Genomic DNA, 11,354 nt, shown 5'->3' on the forward strand with positions numbered 1-11,354 from the left:
TTGGATATGGGGTGGTTCCATGTGTTGGCCAACTATATGAGAGAGAGAGAGAGAGAGAGAGAGAGAGAGACGAGTATATATGCATAGTCATGTTATATATTATATGATATGTTTTGGCATTAGTCAATATATTGATATTCTTTTTTCGTGTCTATATACGCGCATTTGCACTGTTTGCACTTTAGCGGCTCTCTATCTCTTTCTTTCACTTTCTGATGATCAGAGACGTGAGAAGTGTATAGGCTTTTTCCTTCTTCATTGTCAATCTTCTGTGAGGGAACTAGGTCGGTTTTAGAGGTTATTATAAAAAGAAAGAACAGGAAAGGAAAGAGAACTGTAAAGCTCTCTGACTAATTTACCTAAATCTTGTGACTGCAGTGTTGTACTCATCATTGGTATATCTATATATATATATATAGGCGGGCCTCAATTTGTATATAATTCAAGTAACAATAAGATAATTCCAAGACTCTTTTGCCTTCTCTACATGGTAAATAACATTGAGAAAGAAAAATAATTCACGAACAGTTCAGTAATTATATGCAAATGATACGAAGATTCTGTAGTTGGTTCACCATTAATGTTATTGGTGTTCATTGGCTAGCCAATTTTCGTTTAAAGATTTTCACTGTTTGTACTTGTGATCATACTAAAAATCTAGATCGGATATGTTCGTTTTGTGACATCCGTTAATTTCACCGATTTGAGTTTAGTTACAGTAAAAAGCTCTCAGAAACAGTCATATATAACTTTTTTACTACAGTAAAAAACTCTCACATAAAATTACATCTCAACTCGAATTAAAAACTTAAATTAGCGAACTAAACGGAGTTTACAATTTTCTTCTTCCTAAATCGATTGATATTACTTGTTTTTGCGTGTATTGATATCTTGGAGTTCTCTTTGGCTAGTATGTTGTTTAATTTGCTTGATTATTGTTATTTTTAGATTATTTGTCTTAGTGATTAACGATTATTAGTTAAAAAGCACTTTTCATGATAATTATAAAAAATTTGTTAAAAAAAATTGAACTAAAATTTTCTCTGTTTCGGTAATTATATTATTACCGGCTAATAAAGAGTTCAACTCTAGAATAGGTATACGAAATTACCATAAGTCTTGCATGTAATTACAATTTTCTCTGATTTTTTTTTTCTAATTCTAAAATGAAAGATCTCAAATCAAAACACCTCAACTTTAAAGTATGTACGAGAATTTTTTCCCTACAAAGTGGGTACGAGATTAATTCGAGCATGTAACTGAACTTTTTCATTTTATTTTGTTTGAAATTCTGAAATTTCTAAAGTACTTGTCAAATGAAACTCAAAATATTGAAAAATTCACTATTTTTTTTTTCTACATCTCCTACAACAATTGCATAGGGTCTTTGAGAAGAATGGAAACAAAATGTCAATTTTCAATTTGCTAGAAACAAAATGATAACAGTTATAAGTACATTTGACACCTTCATAATCTTAGATAAATTTTGTGTATGGACAATAACATGACCTATTAGAAGTAGACACAATTTAGAGATAAACCAACAATTATGAAATAAGGATAGGAAAGAACTATGTAGTGGGAAATATAATCATATATGTGATCACTAGAGGTTAGTGAGAAAGTAGCTAGAAGAAGTAATATTGGCACATAAAAGTCTACGTCACAATGAATAGACTTTCTTTATATGGGATTGGATGTTTTTCAATGCTAAATGTTTTGTATATAGTAGCGTGTGTATTATGTAGTGTATATATAGTTATATATATATGGTCATGGTGTTATACTGTTATATATGAATCAAGATTTCTGGTCCTATTTTTTTATCTCGATGACTGTCATTCTAATTAAGTTTTAGCACTTTGTAAATGCATAAATATTTTTAATATTTTATTTTTATTTATGTGATTGGATTCTTAAATTTAGATGATATGATAAATAATTAATAGAGAGAAAAGTATCCAGACAGAAAAATAAAAATAACAAAACTAGACTTGTGATATATACGTATCCATTTAAGAAATATACTCAAATCATAACTTTTAGTCATAACATTTAAAATTTAAAATTTTTTATAAAAAATGATATAACAGAAACAATAATTTAAACTTAAATATATAAAATAAATCACGGTGCAATGTCTACTTGGATGCACCCGACCCGAGTGAATATATGTGGTGTGGAGGGGTAACACAACACTAACAATAACCTCCAAAAGGCGAAGGCATATCTATTCATGTGAAGAGACACGTGGCGGGAGATAAGGGGAGGAGTGGAATGTCCCAATGGGCAGAGCTTCTGTGTGATAGCGAAACGTGTCGGTGACGTGGAGAATAAGGAGAATATTTAGGAAAGTGCAAGAGAAAGAGAGAGAGAGAGAAAGTGGGTCCCATGGGGAGGAGCGTGCTCTATGTGGCAGCGTGGTGATTGGACGCCAAAGAATTTCAGGTTGATTTAGTTCATTTTATCAATTTAAATTTTTAATTTTAAATTTTTATAATAAAAAATTTTAAAAAAATATTATATTTAATTTTTTTTGTTACAGTAAATATTTTTAAAAATATCACATCTTAACTCAAATTAAAAACTCAAATTCGTAAAGTTAACGAAGCTAAAATTTTTAAAGCATGTGCTGCCTTCCGGTGAGACTGTGAGAGAGATTATCTGACAGACATATTTGGTCATACGACGTCACGGTAGTTGTCGTTTCAAGGACGTGGACAACTCATTTTTCCTCCACGTTTATCATATTCTCACTATACGCTCCTTTTCCCCACTGAAATTAAATTAAACTAAATTAAAGAAATTCCGTGACATTTTAGGATTGAATTTCAGCCGCTGAATCTCAGTTATTAATGAAAGAGAATCTCAACTATTAAACAACAAAAATAATTGATTTTAGCTATTTTTGAAGAAAAAAGTTGTATGTTGTTTGTAGGCTCTCTCTAGTGGTAACGCTTAGTCTCCATCTCCTCCTCCATCAATCAAATTATAATAACCCTTTTTTTTTTTAGAGGGACAAATTATAATAAATAATCTAGCCAGAGAACAAAATCAAAATTTTCAGCACTTTTTTAAAGACTATTACATTTTGTAATAGAAAATATGTATTTTGTGATGAGAAAAAACATACCTCTACACACGCACACAGTAAATAATAATAATAATAATAATAATATAATAATAAAAAAGATAAAAATTTACTTGGTTTAAGTGAGAAAAAAATTTCACTAACAGTTTTAGAATTACACACTCAGTAAATTTTCTCACTTTCTCTCTCTACTCAAAACTCCTTACACTTTTTGTTTATCTCTCTCCTCACTTTTCTGTCTTTCTCTTAAAATAAGACATTCTTTCTCTACACTTCTCTCTCTAAGCACACAAAACCCTACACGAACCACCTATTTATAGACTCCTATGAGTCATAAAATAACTCTTGTCCAAAAATCAATTTGAGGCAATTACTTAACAATCTCCATATTGACTCAAATTCTCTCTACTCACTCATTTAAGTATCCAATCTCGACACTCGTCATTGCACTCCTCATGGATGGGATGACAATGATGCTACTTCATCAAGAATAAACATGTGAGGAGTTCAAACTTTTATCAAACATGACACGAGGAACCGACTTGTTCTTTTTCTTTAAAGCATCTTCATTGCCATAAGTTTTCATCATTTTGCATTTATTGTCTTTAATTGTCATCATCTTGTTACATTCATTTACTCCTACAACTTATTTCACAACAAAATAAGACTTTTCATGGCTTACCTCCACCTCTATAGCTCTACCTACAACTATAGTCCCAATCAACTTATGCAAGTTTTTCACTTTTACACCCTTCATGGCTACTAAATCACCTCTCTTGACTTGTATAAAACCATCATTCGCATAATACTCACAACCCAAAGTATCTAAAGCCCTTAAAGAAATCAAACTTCTCCTTAATTGAGGAATACGTCTAACATTTATCAATTTTTTCACAACTCCATCAAACATCTTCACCTTCACAGTACTTATTCTAACAGTTTTAGCACTAGAATCATCGGCCATCAACAAAGTACCGGCATTACAGGGCTTATAAGAACAAACCACTCCTTATATGGGCACATGTGAAATGAGCATTCATAATCCAAGATCCAAGAGTCAGAAATATTTTCATCAGCAATAACAGAATACACATCATCTTCACTGTCATACCTATCGCCAACAACATTTGCAGAATCTGAAGTCTCTTGAGTTTCTTGCTTTCTCTTTTTTTCAAGGTGTTTTGTCAGCTCTTCACAGTTTCTCCTAATACTCCCATTCTTATGACAGTAATAGCATTCAGGGTGTGTTTGGTTGGAGGGAATGGAAATGAATCAATGTTCATTCTTATGTTTGGTTGGATTTATGAAAAGGAATTACCATTCAAAATGGAATGACTTTTTCATTAAATGGGTGAATTATCATTCATTCATCATATGAGAGGCATGCTCATTCCAAAATCTTTTAATTTTCTTTTCCATCATTACCCTTAAATATTATAATATTAATATTTATAATATTATTAATATTATATTATAATGTAATTATATCTTATAACATATAATATAATATATTATAATTATATATGTATGTTATAATATATCATATTTAATATTATAATAATATCTTATATTATGTATTATACATTGTAATTATATTTATCATTAATATAATATACAATATAATCGTCATATTGTAATTAATAATAATTATTATAACTATATTTATAATTATAATATAATAAAATATAATATAATATAGTTATGATATTGTAATAAATAATTATAATAATAATTGAGATAGTAGTATTTTCTATAAAATTAAATATAATAATTATATATTTTATAAATAATATTATATTATATTATATTACATGATGTAGATGTGATGTTTTCATTAATAATATGATAGTTATAATAAAAATTAGATAATTATATGTATTATATCCTTATAATTATATATATATATAATATTAGTTATTAAATTATTATATTAATATATATGATATTAGTTATATTAATATGAGGAGTAATTTTGATAACATGAAAATATTCACATGTTATTTTATTGTATTTGTAAAAGTAGAACCAAACAAATTAATCATCTTTCCTTTCTATTCTATTCCATTACCATTCTCATTTCCGTTCTCATTACCATTCCCCCACTGTAACCAAACGCACCCTCAATATCCTTCTTTGGATGGAATTGGGAATAATCATCTCTTATCATAACATCTCCCTTGTGACTTACTTTTACCCCTATTCGAATCTGACTGTACCACAAAAACTTGTTTAGTATGAGACGTAACACTAGGCTTTTTCATATTTGCAGTCTTTAATAGAGCAGTCGACACCTCATCGACAATCAATGTTGTGACGGTGTCTTTCCAACTAACAGTGTAGTTACTAAAGTCTCATATAATTTAGGTAGGGAGGCCAACAAAATTACCGCTTTATCTTCCTCATCAAGTTTGATCTCTACACTTAACAATTGAGTTATGGACTTATTAAAATTATTTATATGGTCCCTAACATCACTTTCAACATCCATCTTCAACTCATACAATTGCTTCTTCAAATATAGTCTATTTGTTGGGGATTTCGACATATAAACTTTTTATAATTTTTGTTATAACTCAGAAGGAGATGTTTCATTTATAACACTATATTTCAATTTAGGAGACAAATATAAACGAATTTTACTTACCGATCTCGCTTCCAATTCTTCCCAATCTTCATCTTTCATATTTTGCGGCTTCTTTCCTTGTAGTGCTTTCAGTAATCCTTGCTGAATCAGAACATCTTTCATCGTACTCTGTCATATGTTGAAATTACTCTTCCCGTCAAAACCCTCAAGCTACTCAAATTTTATCTCAGATATCATCTTGATTCTTTTTTTTCTTTTCCAGATATTCACCATATCTCTGATACCATTGTTGAAGAAAAACACACCCTTACAGCCACGCAGTAAAAAAATAAACTGAAACAAAAAATAACAGAAAAACAGAGAAGACAAAGATTTACTTGGCTTAGGGGAGGGAGAAAAAACTCACTTACAATTTCAAATTACACACTCAATAAACTTTCTCACTTTCTATCTCTACCCAAACCTCTTTTATGCCCTTTATCTATCTCTCTCCTCACTTTTCTCTATTTCTCTTAAAATGAGAGACTCTTTCTCTAAGCAGCAAAACCCTACATGAACCACCTATTTATAAACTCATATGAGTCATAAAATAATTTTTACCCAAAAATAGAAAACAATAACTTACTAAAAAAATATATAAAATAAGTACTTTCTCAAACCAATTTGAGACAATTACTTAACATCTTGCAAATTTAATATTTAGATGATAATATTTTACGAAATTATGTACCATCCCAGTAGCCGTAATACGAACTTTAATAAAGATTTGGTGATTCAAACTTAAAAATAAATTATAAGAAAATCAAACAGATAAGAGAAACATGTGGTAGAATATATGAGAAACACCTTGCTGATATTGTGCTATTTTTAGACAGTTTAATCGCATTAAAACAAAAAAAAAATGTAAATTTAACTAAAACTTAAAGAAAATGTGATGGTCTGATTATACAACACTAATTGGTAAGGAATTCTTCACGAGTAATAACAAAATTAACAAGAACTTACATAATATAAAATATTCGTATTATATTTCCATAAATCTCAAATCATTTTAGAACACTTAAAGCAATATATGAATATTGCATAATATTATAGAATATAGGTTTTCCTTAAAAAAAAAAAATACACGCATATATATAACTATTCGAAAGTATTTATAAGAGAATGTTCATGTATCGTTTTCTTGTGAAAACGCCACAGGTTAGTCATTGTCAAAGTGTCGTTTTCTTAAGTTTTTGTTACTAGAGAAAGAAATCCACTTTGGCTATGGATTATAGGACCTATCAGAGTGGGTTAAGATCTTGAAACAAAGATATTGCCGAGCCATTATTTTTTTCCCATAGCTGAATTAAGAAGGCATCTTTTATTATTATTATTATTCAATTAAAGAAAATAAGGCATTCTTCTTTGGACCCTCACCAGTCACCATTTTACAAAAGAAAACAAGAGATTTTATTTTTTTATTTTTTTATTTTTTACGCTAGTCCAACTTAGGTGGACCCACGCACGAAGGAAAAAAAATAACAAGTGGGTCCCAAAGGACATTCAAAAATCAACAATGACCTAATCAGTTAGCATGCATAAGCTTGAAGCTTCATCTGCACAGTTTCTCTTAATATGCTCATTCTTATGACAATAATAAGACTTAATATTCTTGTTTGGATGGAATTGAGAATGATCATATCTTATCAAACATCGCTCTCGTGATTTACTTATATTCTTATTCGAATCTTATTGTGTCACCAAAATTTGTTCAGAGACGTAACACTAGGCTTTTTTTATATTTACAGTATTTAACAGAGCAGTCGACACCTCATCCACAGTCAACGTTGTCTTTCCAACTAACAGTGTCGTCACTAAAGTCACGTAACACTAGGCTTTTTTATATTTACAGTATTTAACAGAGCAGTCGAAACCTCATCCATAGTCAACGTTGTCTTTCCAACTAACAGTGTAGTCACTAAAGTCTCACATGATTTGGATAGGGAGGCCAACAAAATTACCGCTTTATATTCCTAATTAATTTGACTTCTACACTTAATAATTGAGTTATGCACTTATTAAAATTATTTATATGGTACCTAACATCACTTTCCTCATCTATCTCCAACTCGGACAATTGCTTCTTCAAATATAGTCTATTTGTTGGGGATTTTGACATATAAATTCTTTCTAATTTTTGTCATAACTTAGAAGGAAATGTTTCATTTATATCACTATATTTCAATTCATGAGCCAAACTTAAACAAATTGAGCTTACCACTCTCGCTTCTAATTGTTCCCAACCTTCATCTTTCAAATTTTGTGGCTTCTTTCCTTGCAGCGCTTTCAGTAAGCCCTGCTGAATCAAAACATCTTTCATTGTACTCTGCCATATGCTGAAATTACTTTTCCCGTCAAAACCCTCAAGCTGCTCAAACTTTATCTCAGACATCATCTTGATTCTCTTTTTTCAGATATTTACCACAGCTCTGATACCACTGTTGAGGAAAAATACACCCTTACACCCACGTAGCAGAAAAAATAAACTGAAACAAAAAATAACAAAAAAACAGAGAAGACAAAGATTTACTTGGTTTAGGAGAGTGAGAAAAAATTCACTAACAGTTTCAGAATTACACACTCAACAAACTTTCTCACTTTCTATCTCTACCCAAACCTTTTACACCCTTTGCATATCTCTCTCCTCACTTTTTTCTATTTCTCTAAAAAGGAGACACTCTTTAGCTGTAAATACGAACTTTAATAAAGATTTGGTGATTCAAACTTAAAAATAAATTATAAAAAAATCAAAGAGATAAGAGAAACATGTGGTAGAATATATGAGAAACATCTTGCTGATATTGTGCTATTTTTAGACAGTTTAATCGCATTAAAACAAAAAAAATAATGTAAATTTAACTAAAACTTAAAGAAAATGTGATGGTCTGATTATACAACACTAGTTGGTAAGGAATTCTTCACGAACCACCTATTTATAGACTCATATGAGCAATAAAATAATTTTTGCCCATAAATAGAAAACCGTAACTTACTAAAAAAATATAAAATAATTACTTTCCCACCACCAATTTAAAACAATTACCTAACATTTTGCAAATTTAATATTTAGATGATAATATTTTACAAAATTATGTATGATCTCAGTAGCTGTAAATACGAACTTTAATAAAGATTTGGTGATTCAAACTTAAAAATAAATTATAAAAAAATCAAAGAGATAAGAGAAACATGTGGTAGAATATATGAGAAACATCTTGCTGATATTGTGCTATTTTTAGACAGTTTAATCGCATTAAAACAAAAAAAAAATAATGTAAATTTAACTAAAACTTAAAGAAAATGTGATGGTCTGATTATACAACACTAGTTGGTAAGGAATTCTTCACGAACCACCTATTTATAGACTCATATGAGCAATAAAATAATTTTTGCCCATAAATAGAAAACCGTAACTTACTAAAAAAATATAAAATAATTACTTTCCCACCACCAATTTAAAACAATTACCTAACATTTTGCAAATTTAATATTTAGATGATAATATTTTACAAAATTATGTATGATCTCAGTAGCTGTAAATACGAACTTTAATAAAGATTTGGTGATTCAAACTTAAAAATAAATTATAAAAAAATCAAAGAGATAAGAGAAACATGTGGTAGAATATATGAGAAACATCTTGCTGATATTGTGCTATTTTTAGACAGTTTAATCGCATTAAAACAAAAAAAATAATGTAAATTTAACTAAAACTTAAAGAAAATGTGATGGTCTGATTATACAACACTAATTGGTAAGGAATTCTTCACGAGTAATAACAAAATTAACAAGAACTTACATAATATAAAATATTCGTATTATATTTCCATAAATCTCAAATCATTGCATAATATTATAGAATATAGCTTTTCCTTAAAAAAAAAAAACACACACATATATATAACTATTCGAAAGTATTTACAAGAGAATGTGAATGTGTATTGCCGAAAAATTTCTCCAAAATCAATCTTGATTTTTTTTTTTTTTTTTTTTTTTTTATAAAAATCTAAAGAAGAAGCGCTTTTCCTTCTCTACAAGAAAATTTGATGGAAATAGAAACCGGAGAGTTTCTTGTGTAAACGCCACAGGTTAGTCATTGTCAAAGTGTCGTTTTCTTAAGTTTTTGTTACTAGATAGAGAAATCCACTTTGGCTATGGATTATAGGACCTATCAGATTGGATTAAGATCTTGTAACAAAGATATTGCCGAGCCATACTTTTTTACCCATAGCTGAATTAAGAAGGCATCTTTTTTTTTTTTCTGATTAAATTAAAGAAAAGAAGGCATTCTTCTTTGGACCCTCACCACTCACCATTTTACAAAAGAAAAATAAGATAATTTTTTTTAATTTTTTAATTTTTTACGCTGGTCCAACTTAGGTGGACCCACGCACGAAGGGAAGAAAAATAACAAGTGGGTCCCAAAGGACATTCAAAAATCAACAATGACCTATTCAGTAAGCATGCATAAGCTTGAAGCTTCCTCTTGGCATAGTAGTTTGTTGTCATATGGGTAACCATATCTTCATATATATCATGCTCTGCCTAACAACCAATCGTTTTTTGATTAATTAATTTGGATATTAGTGGACCAGTTACATCAAATATTAGTGCATTGATGACCCAACTGAAAAGCTAACATAATTTATGGGTTTTTTTATTTATTTTTTATTTTTTTTATTTATAAATGAAGCTTAAAGACTTGGGTAAAATTAACATGGCAAACCTAACAAGTAATGGCCCAAGGATTTCAAGGTTTTCACATCGTTCTGAAAAGATAAGAGAAGACATTTGGAAAGTTGGCCTAAAGCCCTGCATGCTATTTGGGCAACCTGTCTTTTCAAGTCAAGCTAGTCATATTCCCATTTTAACATTCCTTTGTTAAAATATGTAAAGTTCCATACGTTAAAAGCCGTTAACTCAGGTACGTTTGTCCCCCCCCAAAACTTATGTTTTCAGTATTTCTCGTGCACAATTGGTGTGGAAGAATATGTTATATTAATGGATACGAATCTATTGGATTGTTTTGTGTAGAATTATTTTTGGTAGTGTTAGAGAGAGGAGAATTCTACGATGAGGTATGAAGAAAAAAGATACTCGACAGCACTGTAGTATTTTGGACCATCAAAGGTTCGAACTGAAGCTCAAATTTTTATACTAGAGTAAAAAAAATGTTCGAACTGAAGCTCAAATTTTTATACTATAGTCAAAAAAATGTTCGAACTGAAGCTCAAATTTTTGTACTATAGTCAAAAAAATATTCGAACTGTGATTCAAACCAATCCTGATTTTGATCATTTTATATAATTTTTTATTATAATATGACTTTAGAAAGTTCAAAATTTCTGTCCTAAAGAACAAAGACTAAAATGCTTTGTATGCTAAAATTGAACCAAAAAGAAGTAGGTTTTTTTTTTTTGCTAATAAAAAAAGGAGTAGGGTTTAAACAAAAAGATATGTAAAGCATGGATATAGAACACAACATATTCTACAAAACTTGAATGTGTCTGTAACTTTTTCCTTTTTCACGCTCCAACTTTGGCAAACAGCTTTCCACATCAAATCAAAGATTCACACCCAATTAGACACAGCGTCAACAAAAGAAACAAAGTAAGTGGGGGCACATGCTGTGATGGG

This window comes from Morus notabilis, unplaced genomic scaffold (assembly GCF_000414095.1).
Source record: "Morus notabilis unplaced genomic scaffold, ASM41409v2 Scaffold879, whole genome shotgun sequence".
NCBI classification, from domain to species: Eukaryota; Viridiplantae; Streptophyta; class Magnoliopsida; order Rosales; family Moraceae; genus Morus; species Morus notabilis.